Here is a 25,510-nt window from a genome sequence, read left to right on the forward strand (position 1 = left end):
TTGACCTCTCCCAGGACTCAGTTCTTCAGTAAAGCTTTCTAGCTTGGCTAGGAATTGAGCGTTAAAAGTGTTAAATGTTTACTATGTGTGAGCTGTAAACTTAACGTGTATTATCCCATTTAACTTTTAAAACAATTCCATGAGGCACATGTCATTATTATCCCTGTTTTGCAATGTAGCGTAACTAAGGCTGAAAGAAGCTAAGCAACCTGCTTAGGTTCATATAACCACACTGCCTCCTACTATACTATCCTCCTACATGCCTCTACAGTGTAGGTGCATGTGTATGCGTGTGTGAGTGTGTGTTGGTGATGGCTGACGTTCCTGTCTGGGTAAATTTGATTTGAAAGAGAGAATGCATGTGTGAGAATGGATACTCAAAAGGCACAGGATAGCAGAAGAGTCTAAATGCCAGGGGAAACTTCAGAAATCTGAGAGAAAGTTTTCGACTTCTATGGGCTATAGAATTGAGAGGCTCCAGCCATTTTTTCCCAGATGTTAAGGGACAGAGAGATCCTAGTTGACATTTAGGGTATAACATTTAAGTATTTAAAGTATTTTGTCAGGCCATACTGGCCACTTCATTTTTTGTTTGTTTGGTTTTATTTAACTGAGTTTGCTAATTCAGCTTGATCCTTGCTATTTTATATCAATCAGTGTTCTTGGCTGCCAACATCAGAAACTAACTTGCTAACATATTCAAAGGTAGTTTTTGGGAAGCTACAATGTACAGGCTCAAAGAATTAACATGAAAATGCTCGAAGACCAGGCTTGCAAATAAATAAGAACTTTGGGAGTGCTAGTAGAACTAGGAAGTGGAACAGTGGCCAGCCACAAGAAGTGGTTAGTACATTTCTGCATCACGGATAATGTCCAATCATTTCCTCTTTCTATATGCCACTCAAGAGTCAGAGTCCTGGGAGATGACATCTGATTGGCCAAGCCAAGTCATGTGGCCACTTCCTGTCCAGCTTTCATAATGGGAGGCAGGTACTGCTCAGGAAGATGACATGCAATGGAGGAAAGTTAAGTCCTCCAAAGAAATTGGTGCTTTTTATCAAGGCAGAATGGAGGTCAGGTAGCCAAAATGTGACCAGTGTCCAACTCCATTTGTTTTATAGCAGTTGGATTTATCTGGTATTTAAATAATGTTGGTCCAAATGTAAATAAAAATGTGAGGATTCCTTCATTTGTTTGATACACATTAATTAAGCACCTAAACTATGTGCCAGATAGAGTAACCTAAGTGCCTGTTCTTAAGGATCTCATGGTCTAGCTAGAAGACAGTCACACAAATAGAATTTCATACAATGACAAAAGAACCCTAATAGTGAGATTGATAATGAGCTATATTCTCTGTGAACTATAAGCTAGGACTAAAAAAAAAGAAACACTAGGTCTTGATTTTAGAAATACAAGAAGCATTACAAGCATTTTTCCGGTAAGGGCATCCACGGCAGAGAGCAGTTGGTGTAGGATGGATTGACTCATGATGAAGAGCCTGCAGTGAATCAGGCCCTGGTTGGAGAGGCAAGTTCCTGATGAGTCCTCTCCTTTGGTAAATAGTGCCTCACAATCTTAGCAGTCAGCAGGCAGATTTTTCCAGACAATCTGACACCCACCTGATGTCATTTTTTGGTCTGTTTGCTTGTTGTTGGGGCTCTGGAGGAGACAGCTTCATTCTTCTTGGAGAGTTGAAGAAAGGAAAATGGAGACAGTGGCTTTGATGATTTTGTAGCAGATACTCTTTGTAGAACCTCGTTGGCCTGCATTTGGGCAGTGAGCCTGGTGGTGTCTTATTCTAGTGCTAGACCGAAGCTCAGGAGGCTACTTAATGTGGCCTTACTGCCTGACTCCAGAGAATTCTGTTTTGTTTGTTTTAACTACCAGATTCTTCCCACCGACATGTGGGTTTCCTCAGCTCAAGCGTGATCCCTAAAGGCAATCCAGGTCTCCGTCCTTTTCTTCCTGCTGTTTATTACAGTTAAAAAACTTCTGCTTTGGGGCTGGCCCTGTGGCGTAATGGTTAAGTTAAGGCGCTCTGCTTTGGCAGCCTGGGGTTTGCAGGTTCCCATCCTGGGTGTAGACGAACGCACGGCTCGTCAAGCCATACTGTGGCGGTGTCTCACATACAAAAAAAAGGAGAACTATGGGCACAGATGTTAGCTTAAGGCCAATCTTCCTCAGCAAAAAAAAAAAGAAAGAAAAGGTTTCTGCTTTCTAAGAATATTTTCCATCAATTTCTAGTCCCAGAAAGTACAGAGTTTGGGCAATAAATGAGTAAGCAAGTGGAGGAAAGTCCAAATAGACACAAACTTGCTCCTTGAAGATTTCTCAGGATAATGACCCCAGACCCCACTCAAAAGTGGGGAAAAAGTTTATTTTCCACCTTGATTCTTTTTAGTGGGTGGCTTCCTCCTACCCTTGGCTTACCTCCTTGCCCTTTGGGCTTTCTACGCTTTGCTGCTGCGCTGCCGGACTTTCACAAGAACACCCTGGGTTAAGATTCTGTTTCTCTTCTGCAGAATAACTGTTGTGCTTTCTCGTTAATATTTCTCATTAGGAACCAAAAAAGCATCTTATAGGAATGATGAATCACATAACTGGTAGCATTTTCTTCCCTTTGCTCGGGTTTCTAGGAAAGTCAGAGCCAAATTTATAATTACCACTAGCAAATATAGAAGATCTCCAGGCACTTACTATGGTTCCAACATGCCTTTACTTTATTTTTCCAACTCTTTTTGTCGCTTCATGTTGTTTCCTTTGCATTCTTAACAATATCTCATATTGTTTATTTTTGTAAGCCACTTTAAGGAAGGAAGGACAGAAAGAGGAAAGAAAGAGGGGAAGGAATCCAAGCGGGAACCATTTTTCCAGAGGGAGAATCTTTCTTCTTCCTTTGTTAGGGTGTGATGCGTTGTGCTGGGGAGCCACTAAACATTTTTGAACAGAAGATCAAGATGGCAAGCTTTTGTATAAAACACAGAAAATCTGAATCAATACCTAAAGTTGAATACTTTAAATATAAATACAAACTCTTGATGTAAATGCAGTCACCTGCTGTACACATGTGACAACATTTGCTAAAAACCATAACAAAGTTGAGTAGCTGGCTTTGAATTAATTACCTGGTTGCTTTAATACTGTCATGGCACTAAGCTGCAGCTCATTACTTCAAATCAAGAAACTAAATTAATTGGAAGTCAATGAGACTATAAGAATTAATTGAAGTGACCCGATTTTAGCAAAGAGAAAAAGAACAATTTTTTAAATAAGGGGGTTGATTTTGGGTTTGGTTATTAATACTGGTGACAATATATATATATTTCACTAAAGTCTGAAGATGAAGTTGAAATTTTTAATGCTAAGTATTCTAAAGCCTTGAAATAATCCATAGAGTTTGAAATCAGTGTATACCAGTTGCCTGCCCTAAAGACTTATCTATATGTAATTGATTTGGAACCAGAGTTAGTTCATGTTTGTAACCTGGCAATCAGAACTGTGAACGTGTGCACCTTTAAGGCACGAACTAAATGTTTTGCAGGAAATCTCTCTTCAGGCTTTGAAATTGTGACACGAGTTAGCATATAAGGAGAAAGTGAGTGGGTACCGTTTAAAAGGGGTTATTTTTATGTTGCTTTAGAAATGTAAATGAGAATAATACTCAACTTTATTGCTTGACTGATAAAATGGTGATTATTCAGTTAGTCTTGTGATTAGATTGGGAGCATGGTGAATATGAACTGGAGCTCGCTTTGTGATGGAAACCCCTGGGCTTCTTGGGGTCGCGGGGTGCCTAGCTAGACACCTAGAGAACTACCAGAGGGATGATGACACATTTACATTTGTAAAGCAGTGGTTTCTTGCAGTGTGTGAAATTTGCTGGTTGTGGAGCTAAGCTAGCAATCCTTCACATGCATGTCACACTCTCCAACATCCAAAGTACATATACCACGATGATTTCAGCTAGCAGCACTGTGGAATGTGGAAGACTGGGGTTTTGGGAAACAGAAAGATGTGGGTTCAAGTCTTGGCTTTCCCACTTACTAGCTGTATGACCTTGAATTAATTATTTAATCTCTGAGTTTTGGCATCTGAAAATGGGATTTTTGTGAGGATTATAAGTGACGTAGGTAAAACTCGTAACATAGTAACTCACACGTAGTACACATTGAACAAATAGTAAATCTTGTCTTTAGTCATCACAACAATCATGAGATATAGGCTTTTATTAACCCTAGGACTGCTAGTCAATTACTGCACTCTATAAGTTTCTTGCTTGCTTAAATTCAGTATCCATTTAATTGGCTGATCTTATTAATTAGTTGTTAAATTTTTTGACTATGTGTCCCTGATTGTGCCCCTTCTCTGGCGAGGAAACTGAGGCTTCCAAAGGTACTAGAAGACCCTCCATATTGGGGCTAATAAGTGGCATAGTGGGATGAGACCATTGCTCTTCGTCACCCTATTCAGCACTGTTTTCTCTTTACGCTGCAGCTTCCATGAATTTGGTCACATTCCTGTTTGGGGATTGGAAGATCTAGGATTCAATCCCATGTCTTTTTGTCTCCTAGTTTTGTACTCTATTCATTACAGCCAGCTCTCCTTTACATGCAATTCATCCCTTGATCGATGATCTCTGTTGAGAGGAAAACACCTCTGATTTGTTTCTTTCTGCTTCTATTTCTATAAATGTCCAGTTGGGAAAATGGAGACTCTTCTACATATTTCAAGCAAAGGGAGGTTTAATGCAGGGAGTTGGTCACAAAGCTTCCTGGAAGGGTAGGAGGAAGAAGCTCTTAGCCAGAAGTCAGGAAGCATCATGAGCCCCACTCCTGCCACGGATGTGCTGAAAGTGCTGCTCCATAGCATTTGCTGCTTAAGGAACCATTTGCCTCTGCTCTCACTGCTGATACTCCAGATACTGGAGAAAAACACTTCTTTTTTCCCTCTCCCAGTCCAGTTCCCCATCCTGAGCCTCCCATTTGGAAAACATAACCAGAAGCCTGTGGGCAAGGAAGTATGAAAGATGTAGTTTTCTGGCTTCTACCCTCTCCTATTGAGATGAGTGCCTGAAATGAGGGGCAGATAACAGAGACAGCCTCTTCCCTATAACCTTGGTTCCTTCTGGAACTTACAGCTCTGGAACCTGATGTATTGGGCTTCACAAGCCTGTGAGCTCACATGTGATCACATTGACATAAACATCTGAATCTCAGTGTCTCTGAATCTCCACCTGCTTGACTGCAGGAAGCTGTTTTTTGCCCAGTTCACCTTGTCCAAGTGTTTTTGGCATTTGATTATTACTGAAAGTGGGTGCTTGTAAGTGTCCCTGAATTTGTTCTACTTCCCAAGCTGAACTCTGGCAACCTCTAGCTCTAACTGTTCCACTGAGGTGCTAATCTGAATCATATTCTGCTGAATGACCAGTTCCCAGGGCTCAAAGTTTGCACCTTGACTGGTAAAACAGAAGCTTCTTGATACTGAAAATCCACATTATTGCACATGTAAAGTGAGAAGAATATGCGTTCTGTGTAATACTTAATCGAAGTGCGTCCCACATTGAAATTGCTCGAGACAGAAGTGTTTCGGAAGCCAGCGATGCAGTGTTTCCAATGCTCAGAACTAATCTTCTTCCAGGGGCGCACAGAAGGATTGGGTCCTGATGAATATTGGTATCAACTGTTACACATTCTCAGAAGTGTCACTCACATGCGTCATTTTGCGTCTCTTGCCCCGTCAACCCTGGGGTATCTGGTTCCTTTCCTTATGACAGACACCCTGTCGTTCCTCACTGCCACTTGGTTCTTTTGGAGTGCTGCCAGTCATCAGCAATCTTTATTTAAATCTCAAATTTCAATAAGATTTTTCTAGATAGTTTCTCGGGACCTGTGTAAATCGGTGGATGCAATTAGCTAGGCGAGGATTGAGGTATTGCCTGATTTTACAAAAAATTTTACAAGATCTATTTGATTCTCAGCTCCAGTCCAGCTTAATTCCAGTTAGAATTTCCTCTGTACTTAATAGATTTAGAGCATGGTCTGTATTGAAGGATCACCTGGATTCCAGAAAAGCTGGATCGTTTTGTCCCTCTTTATAAGAATGGGCCGTTATGAGATTCAAGAAGCATATAACCAATGCTGGGAATTATTTGAAATTCTTTCCAAACTCTTTTCCATGACCTGGAGCCTTGCCTAGGGCTTGTAGCTTCTTGACGTCTCACAAAGCACAGTACACAAAAGAAATACACAGGGTTTCAGAGAGGTTAAGTGATTTCTCCTAAGCCCACACATCTAACAAGTGATTAATCTGAGACTCAAACCCAAGTCTTTGCTTCCAAAATTATTGCTTTTTTATATTATTTTCCCACTAATCAAAGGCAGCCAATAGTTCCTAAAGAGTATATAATTTAGATTAAAATCTTACTTAATTAAACATTCATAAAATCTGAAAAATGGATTTAGACAATACTAGGAAAATATTAAATCACTTGTTATTCGCTGCTTTGAGCATTTGACAAGAATGGTTTGCTATGGTTCAGGTGCTCCTCTAAGCACATGGCCTATGTGATCTCATTTAATCCTGACAACTCTGTGAGTTCCTTACTGTTATGGGCTGAATGTTTGTGTCCTTCTGAAATTTATATGTTGAAATCCTAACCCTCAATGTGATGGTATTTGGAGATGGGGCCTTTGGGAGGTAATTAGATCAAGGGGGCAGAGACCTTGTGAATGAGATTAGTGCCCTTATAAAAAGGCCCTAGAGAGCTCGCTCCTCTCCACCATGTGAGGGCACAGTGAGAAAATGGCTGTCTGCACACCAGGAGGTGGGCTCTCATCAGACGCCAGTTCTGCTGGCACCTTAATCTTGAACTTCCCAACCTCCAGAACTGTGAGAAATAAATGTTGTTAAAGCCACCAGTCTATGGTAATTTGTTATAGCAGCCCAAACTGACTAAGACACTTACTGATAGTGTGCCTGTTATTACACACGAGGTGATGGAGGCAGAGAGGGATTGTTCTTTTGTCCAAAGTCACAGTTCTAGTAAGAGGTGAAGCCAGTAGTTTCACCCAAGTTTGCTTGATGTCAGAGTCTTTCCTTTCAGCTTCACAGTTTGTTTGTGCAAAGTTTCCTATGTTGTAGAGGGTCTGTCGTTAGACATTTTTAGACTTGGATTCCCAAGCTGAAGACTTGGTAGATGCATTTGTTTGGCCTGTCCACGTTTTTTAAAATTGACTTAAATGCCATGAGGAAGGCTGGGCACTCTCCAATTTACTAGAGTAACAATGATTCCTACTGTCTGAAAAGAAGCCATTTTGAACTATTACGTTGCCTTCCATGGCCACAGCGTCCAGTTGGTCAGGGAGTTCCATCTGCCTGCCAGGCCCTTGAAGGCTTTTTATTTTATCACTTACATTGTGAAAACAGTGGTAAGAATTATCTCCAATTTTATAGACCCTATTATGACATTTAAAAGTTGCTATTTTCTCCCTGGAAATTTGTTTTATTACCACTTAACAAATAGGATTGTGTTGAATTTAAGAACTTTTCTCAGTTAACGAATTGGAACAGATTTCTAAATAAATACCTGTTAAATGATTACCATTTTATCAGATGTTTGGGCAGTGATCTTATTTGCATTTCTAAAGAACTGTAAGAATAATCTTTTTTTTCCTTCTCCTCTGCCCACTCACTTGCTCCTTAACTTATAATGGCTTTATTAATTTCAGTGCTTGCAAAAGCTTTTATACAGAGTACTCATCTTTGAATGTTCAATACTATCATGTCTTTATGCATATTAGATATAGATGCATATTTATTATAAGGTCTCACTATCAACAGTGTAACTGACATTTTTTACCCCACCTTATCTCAAATGTCACCATTGTTCATTATTTATAATTATTGCAATCCAAACCCTCAAAAGTTGAATTCCAGAAAAAGCATATGTGTAGATATATAAAACTAGAAAGTTGTTTTTTAAATATGAAAAAAGAGAGAACTTCTCAGCATTTGAAAAATGTTGGTAATAGTAAATGAAGAAAACTAGATATGAAAGGTCCAGAAATGTGATTAGTCTGCATAGAAGAGGGAAAAGTCATGTCAGGTATTTTGGTAGGTTAACTGGCTGAGTGCAGACTGAGTTACAGTGGATGACAGGAGTTAGGGGCTCAGGGACTCAGTGAGGAGACTGTTACACTTGTCCAGGGGAAGGAGAATAAGGGCCAGAGCTAAGATTGAGAGAGTGGGGATAGAGGAAGAGGACACAGATTCTAGAGGAAGTTAGGAAGTAGATTCATGGTAGAAGGTGACCAATTCCATGAGAAAGAAGAGGAAGACATTTTGAAGGTGACTATGGAGAAGGAGTAGTGTGCATGAGGAAATAGAGTTTAATTTGTTGCTGGTTGAGGTGGAGAAAACTGTGAGACATTGTGGTGAAAAACATCTAATAGAAAATGGGATAAATTGGTGTGGAGCTCAGTGGGGAAATGTTATGGGGAAAATTCTGATTCCATCTGCTGCATGATGAATTGAATGGAATAGAAATTGACCCTCAAAAGCTCTAATGATCTTCTAGACAAGGGAAAGATGCATGTAGCTCTCCAAGTATTAACATCAAGGAGGCCTGCCTGTATATGAAGCTTCTTCCTTCTTGAGTATCATTTCATTCTCTAACTTGCAAGCACTAAGGAAGTTTTGAACAATTAGGATGTGTGTAAAAGTTAGAAATATGACCGTTGTGATCTCCTAAACTCGGAAAGCTTATAGGAAAAAGCAATCTGTTGTACATTTTTAGGTAATCTGAAAGTACTGAATTATTTCCTTTGTACTTTCATTTCTTGTCAGTGAGATTGTGAGAATCAATAGATTTCATAGTAAATAAATTCTTTATGACTCCGTGAGGGTTATGATGTAAGAAATGTACAAGTCTTTGGAAAATAAATAGTGTGCGTTGATTTAGTGTGAGTTTTAGACAAGCTATGATAATTAAGGGTTTCAATTAATTTAGTACGTAGTAGAGGATAAGATAAAATCCCCTCCCTAAAAGGGAATGTTTTGATGGCTTGTCCTGGGATTGAACTGAATTTTATCATTGCAGCACTGACAGAAGTTTTGAAAAACAAATTGAGTCACCCCAAAGAATCCTGAGAATCAGGCAAATTGTGGCTGATTTCTGTTTGTAACTTCAAACGCGTTCTTTTCTATGGTTGTGTTATCGATGGGCTAGCATCTCCCAGTTTGACTCCCCTAATTGACAGGGAGAAGTACCAGCCAACCAGTCTTCTATGTTGAGAGATTTTATGGGCCTCTCAGACCAATTCTCTGGGCAGTCAGCCCAAGGTCAGGGTTATGACTTCTCACACTAGGAAAAGAAGAATTGGCTGTGGGTAGAGATCAGCTTTGGGATCCAGAAGGCACATTTGTGGGAACAAAATCAGAGGAGAGAATGGTTCAGTCCATTTCAGAAAAAAACTTTACTTCTAAGAACCTCACTTAAGTTGTTTGCAAGAACATTGATGCTGCTAATTAAGAGCAGGGAAGTTGAAGGGTGTTTAAAATATCTCATCTAGTCAAAAAACCCTAAGCAGTTAGTCATATTTTTAAAAAAATCTGTAATTCATATTTGGTTAATTGTGACATGCTTCCATCCAATTATATTGAACTGATGAGGTTTTACTCTGTGGAAAAAAAAAATAAGTAGTAACCTTTTTACACCAGCTTCATTTTAGCACTGCTTCATTTAGAATTATGTAACCTTGACTCTGCCACTCTCTCGTATCCTTCCTGTCACTGCTGTCATGAGACTTCACCATCTCTTTTCTGAGCGATTACTCATTGCCAAACTCCTTCCTTGACAATGGCTCTCCCACCCCCAGTTCTTTTAGCAGCCAGAAGACTGGCCATCGTTCTATAGCTTAAGTCTGATCATGCCCATCCCCTGTCTTTTGTCAGCTACCTACTCATACTTCAAATCCGAACTCAATTATCTCCTACAGACCCCCAAGCCTTCCCTACCTCCCCTCTATGCTCCCAGAGCTCTGTGAACAAATTGCTGTTATCAATTATTTGTAATTGTCAGAGTTGTTTGTGATTATTTGTCTGAGTTGTTTGTAATTATTTGTTTCATATGTCTACTTTATCTGCTGGACTTCATGTGCCCCATATTTAGCATACTTTCTGACATATTATAGTGTTGGAGGAATTTAAATAAAATTGAGAAAGCCTTTACGTTTCACTTGACAACTCTTTAGGCAAGGTTTCATCATCACTGAAGGCCTGTCATAGACAGGTTTGCACCCAATGGATATTAACAGCCACCACCTCTACCTTCCACCCCCATACACTGAATTTCACTTGCAGCTATGGATTCTGAGGCTATGGGATTTGGAGAAGAGATGGGAGGATGGAAGGAACACCAATTCTCAATGTGAAGTTGGGAAGGCCTCTCCTGCGGGACTGTTGACAGATTTCATGGCATGGGACGTCTAGTGACATAGTTGGCGCTCCCGTTATTTTGTATCCCCTTCCTGGGATGGACTCCTGTGCAGTGCTGCCACCCCTGCCCCCCACCGTTCCTGCTAGTTCTAACAGGTACTGAGAGTCAGTAGTGCAGATGTTGTGCTAAGTATTTTCTCATTCACGCCATATAACAATTCTATGAATGGGGTGCTCTTATCATCTGCATTTTATAGGTAGTAACATGGAGACTCAGAAAGATTAATTAACGTGCCCAAATTCATACAGCAAATACATGGTGGACAAGGATCCAAACCTAGGAGGTCTGACTCCTGACCGCCATGCTGCAGCTTCCTGCGTATCCTGTACCACTGTGCTATGTTACAGATACTGTGGTATTATTGCACTGAGTCCTAACACCACCATTACTCATCTTGCTTCTACAACTTCTACTACTGCTGCAATATTACTATTAATTCTATGATTTATTTCTACTGTCTCTACTACCACACTATGAGTTCCTAATACTTTCTTTATCCCAAATGCTATGCTAAGGGCTTTATCGACAGTGCCTTGTATTACTGAGGCAGCAATTCAGACAGTCCCCTCTGAGAAAGAAAGCCTGTGTCATCCCAGAGAGAGGAGCCTGTGCGCTTAGTCCCCTTTCAGTAGACTCTCTGTTTCTCTTTGACTGCCTCATTCTCCAGGAATTCTCCCTCATCTCTAATCAGAAATCTCTTAGCTGCATTACCTCTGTCCTCTTTTTCCATCCTCAGAGGTGACTGAGATCAGCTGGGGACCTAGAATGTTAGCACAATAATGGTCCTTAAGAGGCCTTAGGAGAGTCAAAGCCTCTCCCACGTATCAGAATTCCCAATACCGTGTCATGAAAGCAGCCACCTGCTTCTGCTGGAAAATTCCAGTCCTCTTTTTAAGTATGTCCAGGTAATTGGTTAAATCAGACTTAACAATCAATTCAATCCAGATTATTAGGTTTTTCAGTGAAGAAAAGCAACCATGGCGAGATTGTGTCAAATTATGCAATGTTTTAATAGTCTGGTCTGGCAAGAGGTCTTATTTTATAGACTGTTAAGTTCGCCCTCTGCCCCTTCACTCTTTCTCTCATTTTCTGTGCTGTCGTTCAGCATCCTAGTTTTTCATTTGTCCAGTTGCTGTCGCCGTCTCTTCCCACGGAGTAGGCATTGTCTGAGTCTGCCTCTGGGGAGGAGCTTCAGCCGCTGACTCCACGCTGGCCTGGATGGCTTTCCTTAAGACAACTTCAAATGGCCAGTGCTTTCCTACCTGACTGAAAGCCACTGGGGAGCAGCTCATTTCTCTCTCAATCCCTGGATGTTTCCCAAGCAGACAACTCTTGTTTAAGAATGGCTGATGCCTTTTCTGCTCTGTCACCTTTTCCTGTTCCTGCTGTCTTTTCCTCTCGTCCTCTTCCTCTCGAACGTTGTGTTACTGGCATGTCACCCTGCATCCCACTTGCCTTGCTTCCCCTGGTTCCTTCTCTCTTGCCTTTCCACTCTGCCTGACACTCTACTCTCATTTACAACCTGTGTTTTTCTACCTCTTCTTTTTTCTCAACATCTTTATCTCCCTTAACCTCTCGCTTAGTCCATTGGCAAACATTTCCCTTTTGTTTTACAGATGAATTTTCAGGAGTACTTGTGTACGTATTTGTGAATTGACAAGTGTTCACCAACTGTCTACAGTAGGTATGGCTGTTTGTGGTTAAAAGGAAGTATGAGATAACAGTTCTGGCTAGTGATAAGACCTCATATTAATAATGTGTTTACATGATATTTCAAAGTTTACAATGTGCTTTCACATGTGTTGTTATCTAATTTTCACAGCATCCAGCAAAATAGGGCAAGTATTATTAAACTAGCTTATAGGTAAAGGAAATGAAAATTTGAGAGGTTATGAAAGAGATATTTTATGCTTGAAGTCACACTGCTGGTATATGACGGAAGTAAGATTAGAATCCAGATGTTTCCATTCTGGGTCCAGTGTTTTTTCACTGTACATGTGGCGGTAAGTGAACACAGGAATATCGTAAGGGCATCAGTTTGATAACAGTGATGTCATAACATGCTAAAATGTAGGTAGAGAGGCATGCTGGTTTTATGGTGTTTGGCCTAAGGTGAAATATTTGGAAAGGTTAACTAAGTTTGGTGAGAAGTGGCGGAGATCTGAAGACCAGTTCGTCAGGATAGGGTTGGTTTTGGGGAAACATAACAGGTACATGATGGAAAGATTAGCCCCTAAAGTGATGTTATAACAAGCAGCTGGCATCAGGCCAATCCAGAAAATGATAATATTCAGACAACAGCAATAGGGAATCTGGAAGTTGACTATTTTAAACCATATAAATTGTTGTCTATAGGGAAGTTTCTCAAAATGTACTAGGGACCCATCTGGAGTTCCTAGAGTGGGTCAGAATGGCCCCACCTAGAATGGTCAGGTAGACCCCTAATGCTGAAGCGACTGGGGCTTGGAGCAATTATTACAGGAGGCAGTCAGAAACCTAGGGATGTGTTTGGATACCAGTCAAAGCTTGAATGCAAATTGGCAGCTGGATCTCAGGATCCATACAGAAGCCAAGAGTCCAGAGCTGGGATATAGTCCAAATGGGCAGCAAAGATGACTTGATGTCGAGTATTGTCAGTAACTCAGCATGAAATATTGAAGTGACCTTTGAATTCTCTTCATAATAGTTGGACCAGGTCTCCAAGTCAAGTTCTAATAATGATAATGTGCCTTACAGACTATTTATTGAAAATGACAAAATAAAAGGAAAATTCAGAGTGAGCCTACATCAACAGGGGAGACTTCATGAGAAGCTGCCCCTTGAAGTATAGGAAAAATATAGATTATGCCTGTAATGGCTAAATATTTGAAGAGTGCTATTAGTCTGGATTCTTCCAGTTTCAAGCAAATTCAAAGTAGTTTAAGCAAAAATGAGAATTTATTAGCTCACCCAACTGAAAAGTTCAGGAGTGCAACTTGCCGGACCAGGGCCTCAAACAATTTCCTTGGAATTGGTCTCTCTTTCTACTCTGCCATCCTTTAAACAAAGTCTTTCCATGTAATAATGCCTTGAAGTTCCAGGCTTACATCCTATCAGCATCAACTGCAGATAAAACAAAGGTCTCTATTCCCAGCAGTTCCAACAAAGTCCCAGAATTAAGTCCATTGGACCAGTTTGCATCGATGTGTGAACATATCTGAACCATTGTGGTTTACATTATATTTCCATTGGAATTTCCAGGGGAATTAAATATGGTAATCGGCCAGGCCTAGATTATGTTCTGTCCCTGGAGATGAGATGAGGACAATAGGCTCAGCCCCACCCAAACCACATGGACTAGAGTAGGGATGGGACAGTTCCTTCAAGGAAAATGGAGTTCTTTTACCAAAGGAAGGGATGATGAATGCTTGATAGCCTAAAAGTGCAGATGTCCAATACAAGGCCGAAATGCTTACCTAGAAGAATCTAACCTCAAAAGTCAGAGTTCTTTGAAGTTCAGTTGTTTGAAGCTAAAGGAAATCCTTTGTTCACTTAAGTAAGATCTGAATTGTATCATTATATAAAATTATTGTGTCACTATGGGCTGACCAAATAGAGTTTGGACCAGGAGTTTTATGCAATTAGCAGGTACTGAGAGGGACAGGTGTGTCAGGTGGTAGGTTCCAGTGGGATTGACAAAGCTAGAAGGATCGGGTGGCTCTTAGGGTTTGGAGAGAGCAAATGTTCAGAGAAGACAGCTAGGAGAATGGGAACCAATGGTGCTGGTTGGTAGATCACGCTAGAGGTTTTCATCCTAGGGTAAAAGCTTGGTTTTTACTCTGTGTAATGTATGGCAGCCCTGGAACTCTTGATTATAGGTGGAAAACTTATGCTAGAATCACCTCTCAATGAACTGGTTTCTTGTTGGGAAATGGAAGACATGAAGTTCAAACACTCTTTTGAGTTTCAAAGAACCCCTTCTTATTAACAAGTACTAATGACTCTACTTAGTTCAAACAAATGGTTATAGTTGACAGTAGAAATGTAAATCTCACTGTAACTAATGATTCTGCTAATATTTCTTCCCTATTTATAGATATTATTCTGATGCATACAAATGTGGTTGTGTACATATATGGTAAGTGAGTGTACGTGTGAGGAGGCAGTGGTGACTGTTCTTCTAAGTAAGCATATATTCTCAAGTAGGTGTGAGTTGTGTGGATACAGCAGCTGTTGAGTCTCAATGTGGTTTTCTTTCACTTAGTCTGAAACTAGGCTCTGCTTGAGATGGGAAAGGCAGTGAGAGCTAAGTCAAGACTTCCCTGATACTATAATCTCGTGGAAGCCTGGGGAGAGAGGAAGGGATTTCACGCAACAGCTCTGTCCAGTAGAAATATAATGCAAACCTCAAATGTGAGCCACATATGTGATTTTAAATTTTCTAAGAACTGCTAAAAATAAGCAAAAAGAGACAAGTGAAATTAATTTTAATAATTTATTTTAACTCAACATATCTAAAATATTACTTCTGCATATAATCAATATAAAATTATTAATGACATAATTTACTTTTTTTTTTTTTTTTTTGGTGAGGAGGATTAGCCCTGCACTACCATCTGTTGCCAATCCTCCTCTTTTTGCTGAGGAAGATTGGCCCTGGGCTAACATCCATGCCCATCTTCCTCTACTTTATATGTGGGACGCCTGCCACGGCATGGCTTGATAAGCAGTGCATAGGTCCAAGCCCAGGATCCAAACCTGCAAACCCCAGGCTGCTGAAGAAGAGCGTGAGAACTTAACCACTACGCCACTGGGCCGGACCCTGATTTACTTTTTTTTTTTGTACTTAGATTTCAAAACAGCACATCTGAATTCAGACTATCTACAATTCAAATGTTCGATAACTACATGTGGCTAGTGACTACTATAATGGATATTGTAGTTCTAGAACACATGTTCCAAAGTCAGCAAATTACTGGAATGGGCCACCGTTCCCCATTTTTACCTCCATCCTCCACTCCAATTGCAAACAATGATAAGCTATCACTCTTTCTTCCCATGTCCTTGTTCTGTGACTTCCCCATCCTCCTCAATACTGTGTTTGAGGCAGCTGCTGCCAAATAATCAGTTACTTGGCAAGCGATTTAATACCATTTTGCAAATGCAGGTAGTTCAGCCTCTGACTGTTCCTCCATATTCGTCTACCTTCTTATTTGAGGTTGCCGAGCTCTCACTGGGTCCTGGTGCAGGCGGTCTGTCCTTGCCTTACCTGGCCCTGAGTAAACATCAGGCCCTCAGGAACAAAGTCTCTCCCTCTTTCCCCCAATATACCCAAAAGGTTAATTTCCCACACTTAGTTTGTCTATTGCCTGTTCTTGTACCTGGCTATTTATAATGGATATTTTTAGCATGAGATACCTCAGAGCTTAAAATTTTTTTTTTATCCTTTTAAATGTTATCAACTGCCTCATTTCTGAGTAAACAGTCTCATTTTCCAAGCTCCTTCTTTGGACCTGATATGTCTCATGCTTTTCTGTTTTCTTTTGTGACTCTGTCAAGTTACAGCTCATTTCCTGCTTTGTCCTTTTTTTGATCTTCCTCCTACAGCTTCCACGATCTTGGCTGGACCAGGCAAACTGCACAAAGAAGTGTGGGGACTCCCTCCTCTGCGGGTTTGCAGCTGTATTTCTAATCTTGCGTTGCACCCATGGCCAGGCTGTGCGGGCTCCTGCTGACTTCATTAGTGCTTTTCTTGGGCTTCACTGCAGATCCCCATTGATAACCCCACATTCTCTGTACATAAAATTTGGTCTGCAGCAAGAATCTGAACAAAGACAATTTTAGTTTGAATCGAGGTCAGTGCCTTAGGTTTCCATTTCATTATTAACTTAACGGATTGCCTAGTTTTCAAAAAGAGTTTGCTTTCTTGGTCAAGAGAGACATTTTTATCCAACGTAGTAAAATACCTTTATTTTCTTTGAACTGTGTTTGTAAGTGCATTTGTTTTGTAGGCATCATTAATTGTAGTTCGTTAGAACAAATAGATTGTTAAAACTGGAAGGGACCTTGAAGATGATCTGGTCTAATCCCAGTGTTTGACAGATCAGGACAATGTTACTCAGTGGTCCCAAGGCCACCTACAATGAGTTGTAGGCAAAGTTGGACTGAGGTTCCAGATTTCCTGACTTCAAGATCAGAACTCTTTGTCCCTATGTTTTTTTTTTCCCCTGTTTTCCTTCCTTCCTCCCTTCTTTCCTTCCTTCTTTCCCTCCCTCCCGCCTACCCGCTCGCCTGCCTGCCTGCCTTCTCTTTTCAATTCCTACTAGGGAAGCTGGATCAACTGCATTGAAGTATAACTTTCACAGGGTATATTCCAGATACATCGTACTAAATCAATCAAATATGAAAGCAGTTGGACTCACTAGTGTGTGTTACAATCTTCAGTGTACTTCTGTGGTCACTAAAGCCTAGCAATAGTGACTGTTAATTTGTATTAAATTGACAGTAGCCCTTAGCCTTGAACTTCCAGTGTTCACATCCATTTCTTGAATGAGGACTTTGATGGTTAACCAGATTTGTGGTTGATATGAAGGAGGACTGATAGGCTGAACACCCTGTGAGAGGCTGCATCTGTCAAGACCCCACAAGAAAGAGAGGGTACATACAAATGGGATAAAGGTGTGTGCAGGGTTAAAGCAACAAGGGTTGGTGGAGTACCCTGGAGCTCACAACAGCACTGAGCTGTTACCACCCCTGTGCCTGAAGGGGCAAGGAGGGAGAGTATTACTGGAACGCAAAGAGGTCTGTAGCTAGTTGTAGAAATTGACCCAATGGGAGCTGTGGTCTTCAGTATGGGAACGCAGCTACTGCCACCCATAGCTCAGCAAGAGGGGAGATGGAAAAATTCTCTGACCTCACTTTCCTGCTGATGCTTCCTGTTGACTAAACCCAACCAGAAGCCAGAAGGAGAGGGAGCTGATTGATATGGTCCCTGCACAGAGACCAGGCAAGGGAGGTTGGCAAGTGAATCTGAAGGAGCAAATGGAGCACACAGGCTAATGGTAGCGAATAGTTAGTGTTTCTGACTGCCCAGATCTGTTCCTCCTCTCCCTGGTAACAGCACCCTGATTTTGCTTTAGGGAATGACCCCTCCCTGACTCTTGGGTTCTTCTGTTTTGGGTGGGCCTGTTCTCTAGGCCTGGCCCCACTCGGAGTGCCTGACTCCTGGCCACCATGATTGGTTCTGGTGGGCCCACAATCAGTGACTCCCAGGACCAAACCAGAGGAATGCTCTTTCTCCTGGAGTTCCTGAGAACATGGAGGCCTAGAGATGCTGACAGCCATCTGGTCACCTTTAGGGGAGAGCATGCCCAAGAATGAAGCCATTGCAGAAGATGGAATTGCTGGGAGATAGAGGGAGTAAGACCAAGTCCCACTGCCCTTATTTGAGTCCGTGGATCCCACTGTGCATTCAGTTAGTCCCTGCTACTGAAACTTTCAGCTATGCAGCCATACATTCACTTTTGCTTAAACCACTTTGTCTTGGGGTTTCTCACATTTAAAACCAAAAGAGTCCTGATTAATGCATTACTGTAAGAGGCCAGGCAAGAGACTTGAACTAGAGTAATAATAGTAGAAATAGAAAGGAAATAATGGTATAAGACTGGGGAATTAATAGAGCTAGCTATGGTTAGGTTCAGGGACTAAACAGGAAGATGCAATAAGATTAATAAAATTATCTTGTAACTGGGCATTTATTCTGTTAATTATCCCAAGGTCCATGGAAATGGTTAAATAATTATGGTATATTATAGAAGCTATTAAAAACTATGTTGGCTATTCTTGAGTTTATAAGGCAGGTTATGACTTCATGTATACAGGTAGTGCAATTCTGTAGGAAAAAATGTCTGTTTATGTATGCTCAGGAAATAATCTAGAATGAGATGCACCAAGGTGTTTACATTGCTTGTCTTACATAACATAATGGATGTTAATGTTCGTTTATGTGTCTGTATTTTTCTGCTTTTTTGTTAATAATCATGCCTTGCTTTGTAATAAGAACAAAATAAAACAGACTTAATTATAGTCAACAATGTTATATTTTTCAAAGCAACTGAAGAGGGTAAATGCTGATCACAGGGGATGGGAGTTGCTGACTAGGAGATAGAAAATGCCCTTGTCATTAATCAGCTAGCTGAGAAGAACTGGTTGGGGAGGGGGAGAAAACACACCAAGACCAGACTGGAGGCTGTTGAAATAGCCCAAACCACAGGTAATGCAGCCCTGAACTAGGGAAATCAACTTTCCAGTGAGGAGAATTTTAAACACATTTTGGAAAAATAAACCACAAGGAAGTTTTAAAATAATGGTGCTTTTTCCCTTCTCTGGCAAATCCAGGAACACGTGTGTCAAAAAGTACTAACCCCTGTGGTTATCAGACACCTCACTCACTTCTATTTCTCCTTCATGCAGATGCTCAGAATCCATTCATTGAGCTCATACATGGCCCTTGTTGCCTAGCAACAGTAGTGGAATTGCTATGTGTGCTTCTTAATCTCTGTAAAGTCTTGTCCTTTATTTTATGTCAAAAAATAGAGAGGGGAGAAGGAGAAAAAGACTATGGAAAACAAGTGAAAAAGAAAATGCCCAGACTATATCTTCCAGCTGCAAATTAAATCATAGCATCTGAGTAAGTTTAGGCAAGTGAACATTTTTCAAAAATATTTTTGGTCCCACCTGAGGAATTGATTGACGAATGAAAGTCCTGAGTCAGCATTTTACCTGAGCGGTCTGCAAGAAAGGAGGTCCTGGGAACTTAATCATTCCTTCAGGAATCTTCCATGTACATGGCTACGAGGGCTGAAGAAAGCCCCCACTCAATTCTTTCTCTTGGATAGTTGTGATGAGCAATGTTTTGTTGGAAGGACAACACCATATTAGGATTGCTCTGAAATCCCTCTAGTTTCCCTTATAATCCTCCTAGAACTTATAAAAGTTGTATTTTTAGTTTCTACAACTTCTGGGATAGTGAATTCCATTAATTTACTTTTCCCTGGAGTCAAATCTCACTCAAGAGTTTCTAAGGCCAGTACCTAAAGTGTATTTTCACATGGTAAAAAAATCACCCTTAAAAATTCCGCAAGGGGTCCGCCCCCTGGTGTAGCAGTTAAGTGCACGCGCTTCGCTGCTGGCGGCCCAGGTTCAGATCCCAGGCACGCATCAACGATCTGCTTGTCAGGCCATGCTGTGGTGGTGTCCCATATAAAGTAGAGGAAGATAGGCACAGATGTTAGCCCAGGGCCAGTCTTCCTCAGAAAAAAAAGAGGTGGATTGGCATGGATGTTAGCTTAGGGCTGATCTTCCTTTGAAAAAAAATAAAGTAAAATAAAGAAAGAAAAAAGAAAAAAAATTCCTTAAACTGTATGCATAACGTACAGTTTACGAAAGTGGAGACTAGTATGCCCCGTTTTAGTAAATCCACATCACCATTTTTCTAGTTTTGTAACAGATCACTGTTACTTCTCTTGAGAACTGTATAAAGTAGTTGTCTTATATTTTGCAGAGGCATGTTGTTTGAAAATTCAAAAACGCGTATCTTTGATCACCAGAATTACAAGCAGAGAGGCAAGGTTTGTACCCAGTCGGCGACAGTGGGAGCTGAGTTGACTGAATGCACAACTGATGCCCAGTTTCCTTCTCATGCCTATTTGGGGGTGTGTGGTCATTCATTGGAGCAGGGAGCTGAATGCCTGCAAAATGAGTGTACAATACAACTCCATTATGAGTAGTGTTTTATTTTTATGTCTAATATCTTACCAATTTTCAGGCAACAAGTGGATCGCTGATTCAATTAGTTATGAATCAGTGAATAGATAATGACTCATTCTTATTCCCTCTCTTCAGCAGAGAACCAAAGTACACAGACTTGAAAGGGATCCTGAGTGATATGAACCAGTCCCCTACCTGACATAAGAATCCCTTCTGTATTAACATCCCTGATAGAATATATCATCTTGGGGCCAGCCCAGTGGCGCAGGCGGTTAAGTGCGCGCACTCCACTGCGGCGGCCTGGGGTTCGCTGGTTTGGATCCCGGGCGCGCACCAACGCACCACTTGGCAGGCCATGCTGTGGCGGCATCCCATATAAAGTGGAGGAAGATGGGCACGGATGTTAGCCCAGGGCGAGTCTTCCTCAGCAAAAAAAGAGGAGGATTGGCAGATGTTACTACAGGGCTGATCTCCTCACAGAAAAAAAAAAAAAAAAGAATATACCATCTTGATTAGCCACCTAGGAGTTGATGGTTGAAGACCAGGCAAGCTCAAGAACCAATAAAATATTAAGTCCTACTGCTTCTACTTCCTTAATCCCTCTGAAATCCTTTTCTATCTCTCTGACAGCGTCTTGTTTCGGAATACTATCATCCCTCACCTGGGTTATTGCAACAGCCTCCTCACTGGTCACATTGAGGGACTGAGGGAAATGTTCTCCCCTCATCTCCCTACAATCCATTCTGCATACTACATCTGGAGTGATGTTTCTAAAATGTGAATCTTGTTATGTCACTTTCCTGCTTAAAAGCCTTTAGCAGTTTCCTATTGTTCTCAGATTAAAATCCAAACTTCTTAACATGGCTATCAAGGATTTCTGTGATTTAGCTCTTAGTCTGTCTCTGTCATGTCATACCACTCTCCACTATACTGTTTGCATTTCATTCCTGGCGCAGTGCTTCCATCTTTCCATATATTGCATTCTCTTGCTACTGAGAGCATTCTTCCCCATCTCTTCACCTGCTTAGTTATGTCACATCCTCCAGGTCTCAGCTTAGATGTCACTTTCTCCAAGAAGCTTCTGTGGACCACCCAAGCCTGGATTAGATGCCCCTCCAAGATGTCGCTATAATATTTCATTATAGCACTTATGATTTTATATGATAATTGCCTGTTTATTTATTTCCCCTACAAGACTTTAAAAGATATATGAAGGCAGACGCTGTCTTGTTTTACACAATTTCTTAGCACAGTATATGCTCAATAAATATTAGTTGATTGCAAAGGAAAGCCAAATTTATACTTCAGGCTCTAACACAGCCTTAGTCGCCTCTTGTTAAGATAGCTCTTCATCCAGACAAATAGACTATATTTTTGGATAGACATCTTGGGGTATGGTCCAGACTACCTAAGTTTCCAGTTGTAGTTAGACAGTCCAGAGTAAGGGTCTAGGCTTCTGGATCATTCCTAATCTTATCTGTCACCCTCAGTATTCTAACTGGAATCTACTAGGGATCAGGGACTTGGCAGTATAAAACTTTGCCAAGTTAACTTTGAAAGTCTAAATAACTTCCATGGTTTCTCCATTACCACATTAACTCACCTAAAAACTCTAATCATTGAATAAAATGAGCTTAATCCCTGGGACTTAAATTATGTTTCATATTCTAACTATTCAACCCAGTAGGAAAGAGAGAAAAGAGAATCTTCTTCTGGTGGCTCCTACACAGGTCTCCTTGTTCTTATGATTGGACCAACTTGGATCATGTGCACAGTGATAAACCAATCACTGTTGCCAGAGAAATTCAGTTCTCTGATTGGCCAGGCCTGGGTCACATGCTTCATCTCTGGAAGCAAGTGGTGCCCCTGCCTCCAGGCCACTTGGATTATGAGTGGGGAGGGAGAGATCTGTCAAAGATGATTTAGGGCCCTGTTAGGAGAAGAATGGGGAAAGGATGCAGGGGAGAAGGGGTATAAAAATAACAAAGACCCACTAAAAATGGCTCATTTTATTTCCTTCAACTATTTTCAGTCAATTCATGGACTCTGTGCAGCACTCATTATTGCCGCTCATGGCAGAGAATTGGACAGGCCAGGTCAAGTAGGTCAATGTTGGAACTTGAAAAGTCTCTCGTGTCGTCTGGTCCAGTCTGTGTCCACTGCTGTTTTTTCACAGTGCTTGTGTGGTGGTCTGAGAACATGGAAAAGAAGTAAATATCATGTGCTGAGGCACAGTGTTAAGAACATAGGTATTTTTATCTCAGTTTATAAACGAGGAATTGGTTGCCTGAGAGATTAAGCAACTTCTTTGAAGACAAAGAGGAAGGAATAGAATTGAGACTCTAATCCAGATCAAGCCGACTCCAAAGCCAGTGCTTTCCCACAATACCTTTTTACTCCACGGTGAGAAGGTTTAACTGAGGAAAGGGGGGGCTTTATTCTTCAGAAGTGGCTTACTGTAGCGTTGCTTAAGTTAGAGGGGCATCAAAACGTTAGGCTTTGTATCTACAGGGATTTGAAATAGTGCTGTTTCATAGCAAAGTATCCAAGTCCTTCAATCAAATGTTGCAGCCTCCTGATATGCTGTTATTTTTGATATGAGGCTAATTCATGGAAGTGACAACTGAGTTATTTTTGTTGTTGGTGCCATCGAGCTGATTCCGACTCCTAGCGACCCTGTGTACAGCAGAGATGAACCCTGCCTGGTCCTTTTGCCCCATCCTCTCACCTTCTGGTGCTATATGAAACAATCCTCTGCTGCTATTCATAGAGTTTTAATGGCCAATTTTTTCAGAAGGGGGTGGCCAGGTCCTTCTTCCTAGTCTCTCTTAGTCTGGAAGCTCCGCTGAAACCTGTCCACCATGGGTGACCCTGCTAGTATTTGAAATACAAGTGGCATAGCTTTCAGTATCATGCAACATGCAGCCGCCACAGTATGACAATCGACAGAGGGGTGGAACTGAGTTATAGACTTATTTTATATATATAAAAAAGATAGGTTCCCATAACCAAATATTTTTACATGAATTTGAGGCATAGAATCACATACACAAATTTAAAGAAAATTTACAATAACTCAGAAGCTGATTTTTAACCATCATTACATGCAGACTTGAATATGTATGTCTCTCTTCTTCATAGTGGTACCGTGGAGTACGAGGATCAGGAGCTGTCAGATGCTGGTTTTCCCCCATGAAGGAAAATCTGATTTACAGTATCAGAGAAAGAATCAAACATATGGAGAAAAGCAGAGACCCAAGAGAACACACAGGCAAATATCATGGCCACATTAGATTGCCTGGGTTGGGAATCTAGTTGACCTTGAAAGCCAGCTGAGCCAACATCCTTTATTGCGGTTCTGTGAGATATTTCAGTGAGTTTCTATATTGCCTGAGCTAGAAAATAGATATCTTATAGTACATAATGGTTTACAGTTTTCAAAATGCTTTCCTTCCATCATCTCATTTAATACACTAGATGGCCAGTCATCTTCTCCGTGTTCCTACCCAGCTGGCCCAGGGAAGTGATAGAAGAAATGTTATTCTTGGACTAGCTGTGCCTGTGATTTCACTCTTTTTACATCAGTTGCAGCAATAGGAAAGATAAAGTATTCTGTATTTCTAACTTCCTGTCGTACAGTAAGTGGCATTATTATCTTGTTAAGATGTCAGTTTTGATAAAGGTGTTTTCAGAATCCCTTCAAATGAAAATTGGATTATAAAGTCAAAGGAAGACATCAGGAGGACTAGGAAATGACTTGCATAAGAAAAAACAGATTGAGGAAGAGCCTGATGAGAAAAACCAATGTGGTTAATTAATTATTTTTAAGTAAACTTTTTATTGAAGTATAAAATACACCTAGAAACGTGCCCAGATAAGGATACATCTTGACAAATTTTCTCAAACTGAGAAGACTTATGTAACCAACACCAGATCAAGAAATATGTTGCCAACACCAGAATGCCCAGTCACTGCCCTTCTCCAGTAAAGGTGACCATTATCCCAATGTCTGACATCATAGATTTGTTTTGAATTTCATATAAGTGGAATCATACATTTGTGTCTGGCCTCTTTCACTCATCATTATATCTTTGAGATTTATCCATTTCGTTGCTTGTAGAAGCAGTTAGTCCATTCTGATGACTGTCAAGTATTCCATTGTGTGAGTATACCATAATTGATTTATTTATTTTATTGTTGGGCCTTTGAGTTGTTTCCAGTTTTAGGCTATTATGATTAGTGCTCTACAGATTTATTGTGTGTGTGTGTGTGTGTGTATGTGTAACCATTTCTATTGAGCATTGAGTTAGTATGAGATTGCTTAGGTGACAGGATATGAGTATGTTCAGCCTTAGAAGATGCTATCAGTTTTCCACCAAAAGTTTGTGAGAGTTCTGATTGCTCCACATCCTTGCCCATGTTGGTATTAGAAAATTTGATATCCTTTTCTTTTGTTTTTTTGTTTTTGTGAGGAAGATCAGCCCTGAGCTAACATCCATGCCAATCCTCCTCTTTTTGCTGAGGAAGACTGGCCCTGAGCTAACATCCATGCTGATCTTCCTCCACTTTATGTGGGACACCACCACAGCGTGGCCTGACAAGTGGTGTGTCGGTGCCCACCTGGGATCCAAACCCCGGCTGCCAGCAGCGGAGCGTGCGCACTTAACCATTATGCCATGGGGTCAGCCCCTGATATCCTTTTCTAATAAAGTTTTTATTCAAGTCTTTTGTCATTTTACTGTTGAATTGAATGCTTTTTTCTTGTTGATTGTTAGGAGCTCTTTCCATATTCTGGATTAAAATCCCTTTTTTGCTGATATATGTATTGTAAATATCTTCTGCAACTCTCTCAAAGATGACCTTTGCTAAACAGAAGTTCTTAAAAATACAATTCAGTTTACCAATAGCTTCTTTTATGGTTAGTAATTTTTTAATATCCTATTTAAAAATTCTTTGGTTACCTCAAGTTCAAGAAGATATATCCCTAAATTTTCTTCTAGAAACTTTATTACTTTATTGTTCATATTTAGATTTATAATCCATTTGGGACTGAGTTTTTATATGGTATGTGGTAAGGGTTAAGGTGAATTTTTTTCAATATAGATATCTAATTGACCCAGCACAGTTCGTTAAAAAAGCCATTTTTTTCCCATTGAACTCAGTATCCTCTGTCAGTGATGATTATATGGGGGTCTGTGTCTGAACCCCATTCTGTTCTTTTGGTTTGTTAGTCTATTCTTATGCCAACACCACACTGTCTTAATT

The 25,510-nt window shown here is 40.7% G+C and overlaps 1 protein-coding gene across 1 annotated transcript in view; it reads left to right on the forward strand.

Annotated features, from left to right (window-relative positions):
- The window catches only part of HTR4 (5-hydroxytryptamine receptor 4), a 176,244-nt gene that overhangs the window by 64,174 nt on the left and 86,560 nt on the right, over positions 1-25,510 (forward strand). The window lies entirely within an intron of this gene.

The sequence above is a fragment of the Ceratotherium simum genome, chromosome 4 (genome assembly GCF_057802395.1).
Source record: "Ceratotherium simum simum isolate JZ-2026a chromosome 4, ASM5780239v1, whole genome shotgun sequence".
In the NCBI taxonomy this organism is placed as follows: domain Eukaryota; kingdom Metazoa; phylum Chordata; class Mammalia; order Perissodactyla; family Rhinocerotidae; genus Ceratotherium; species Ceratotherium simum.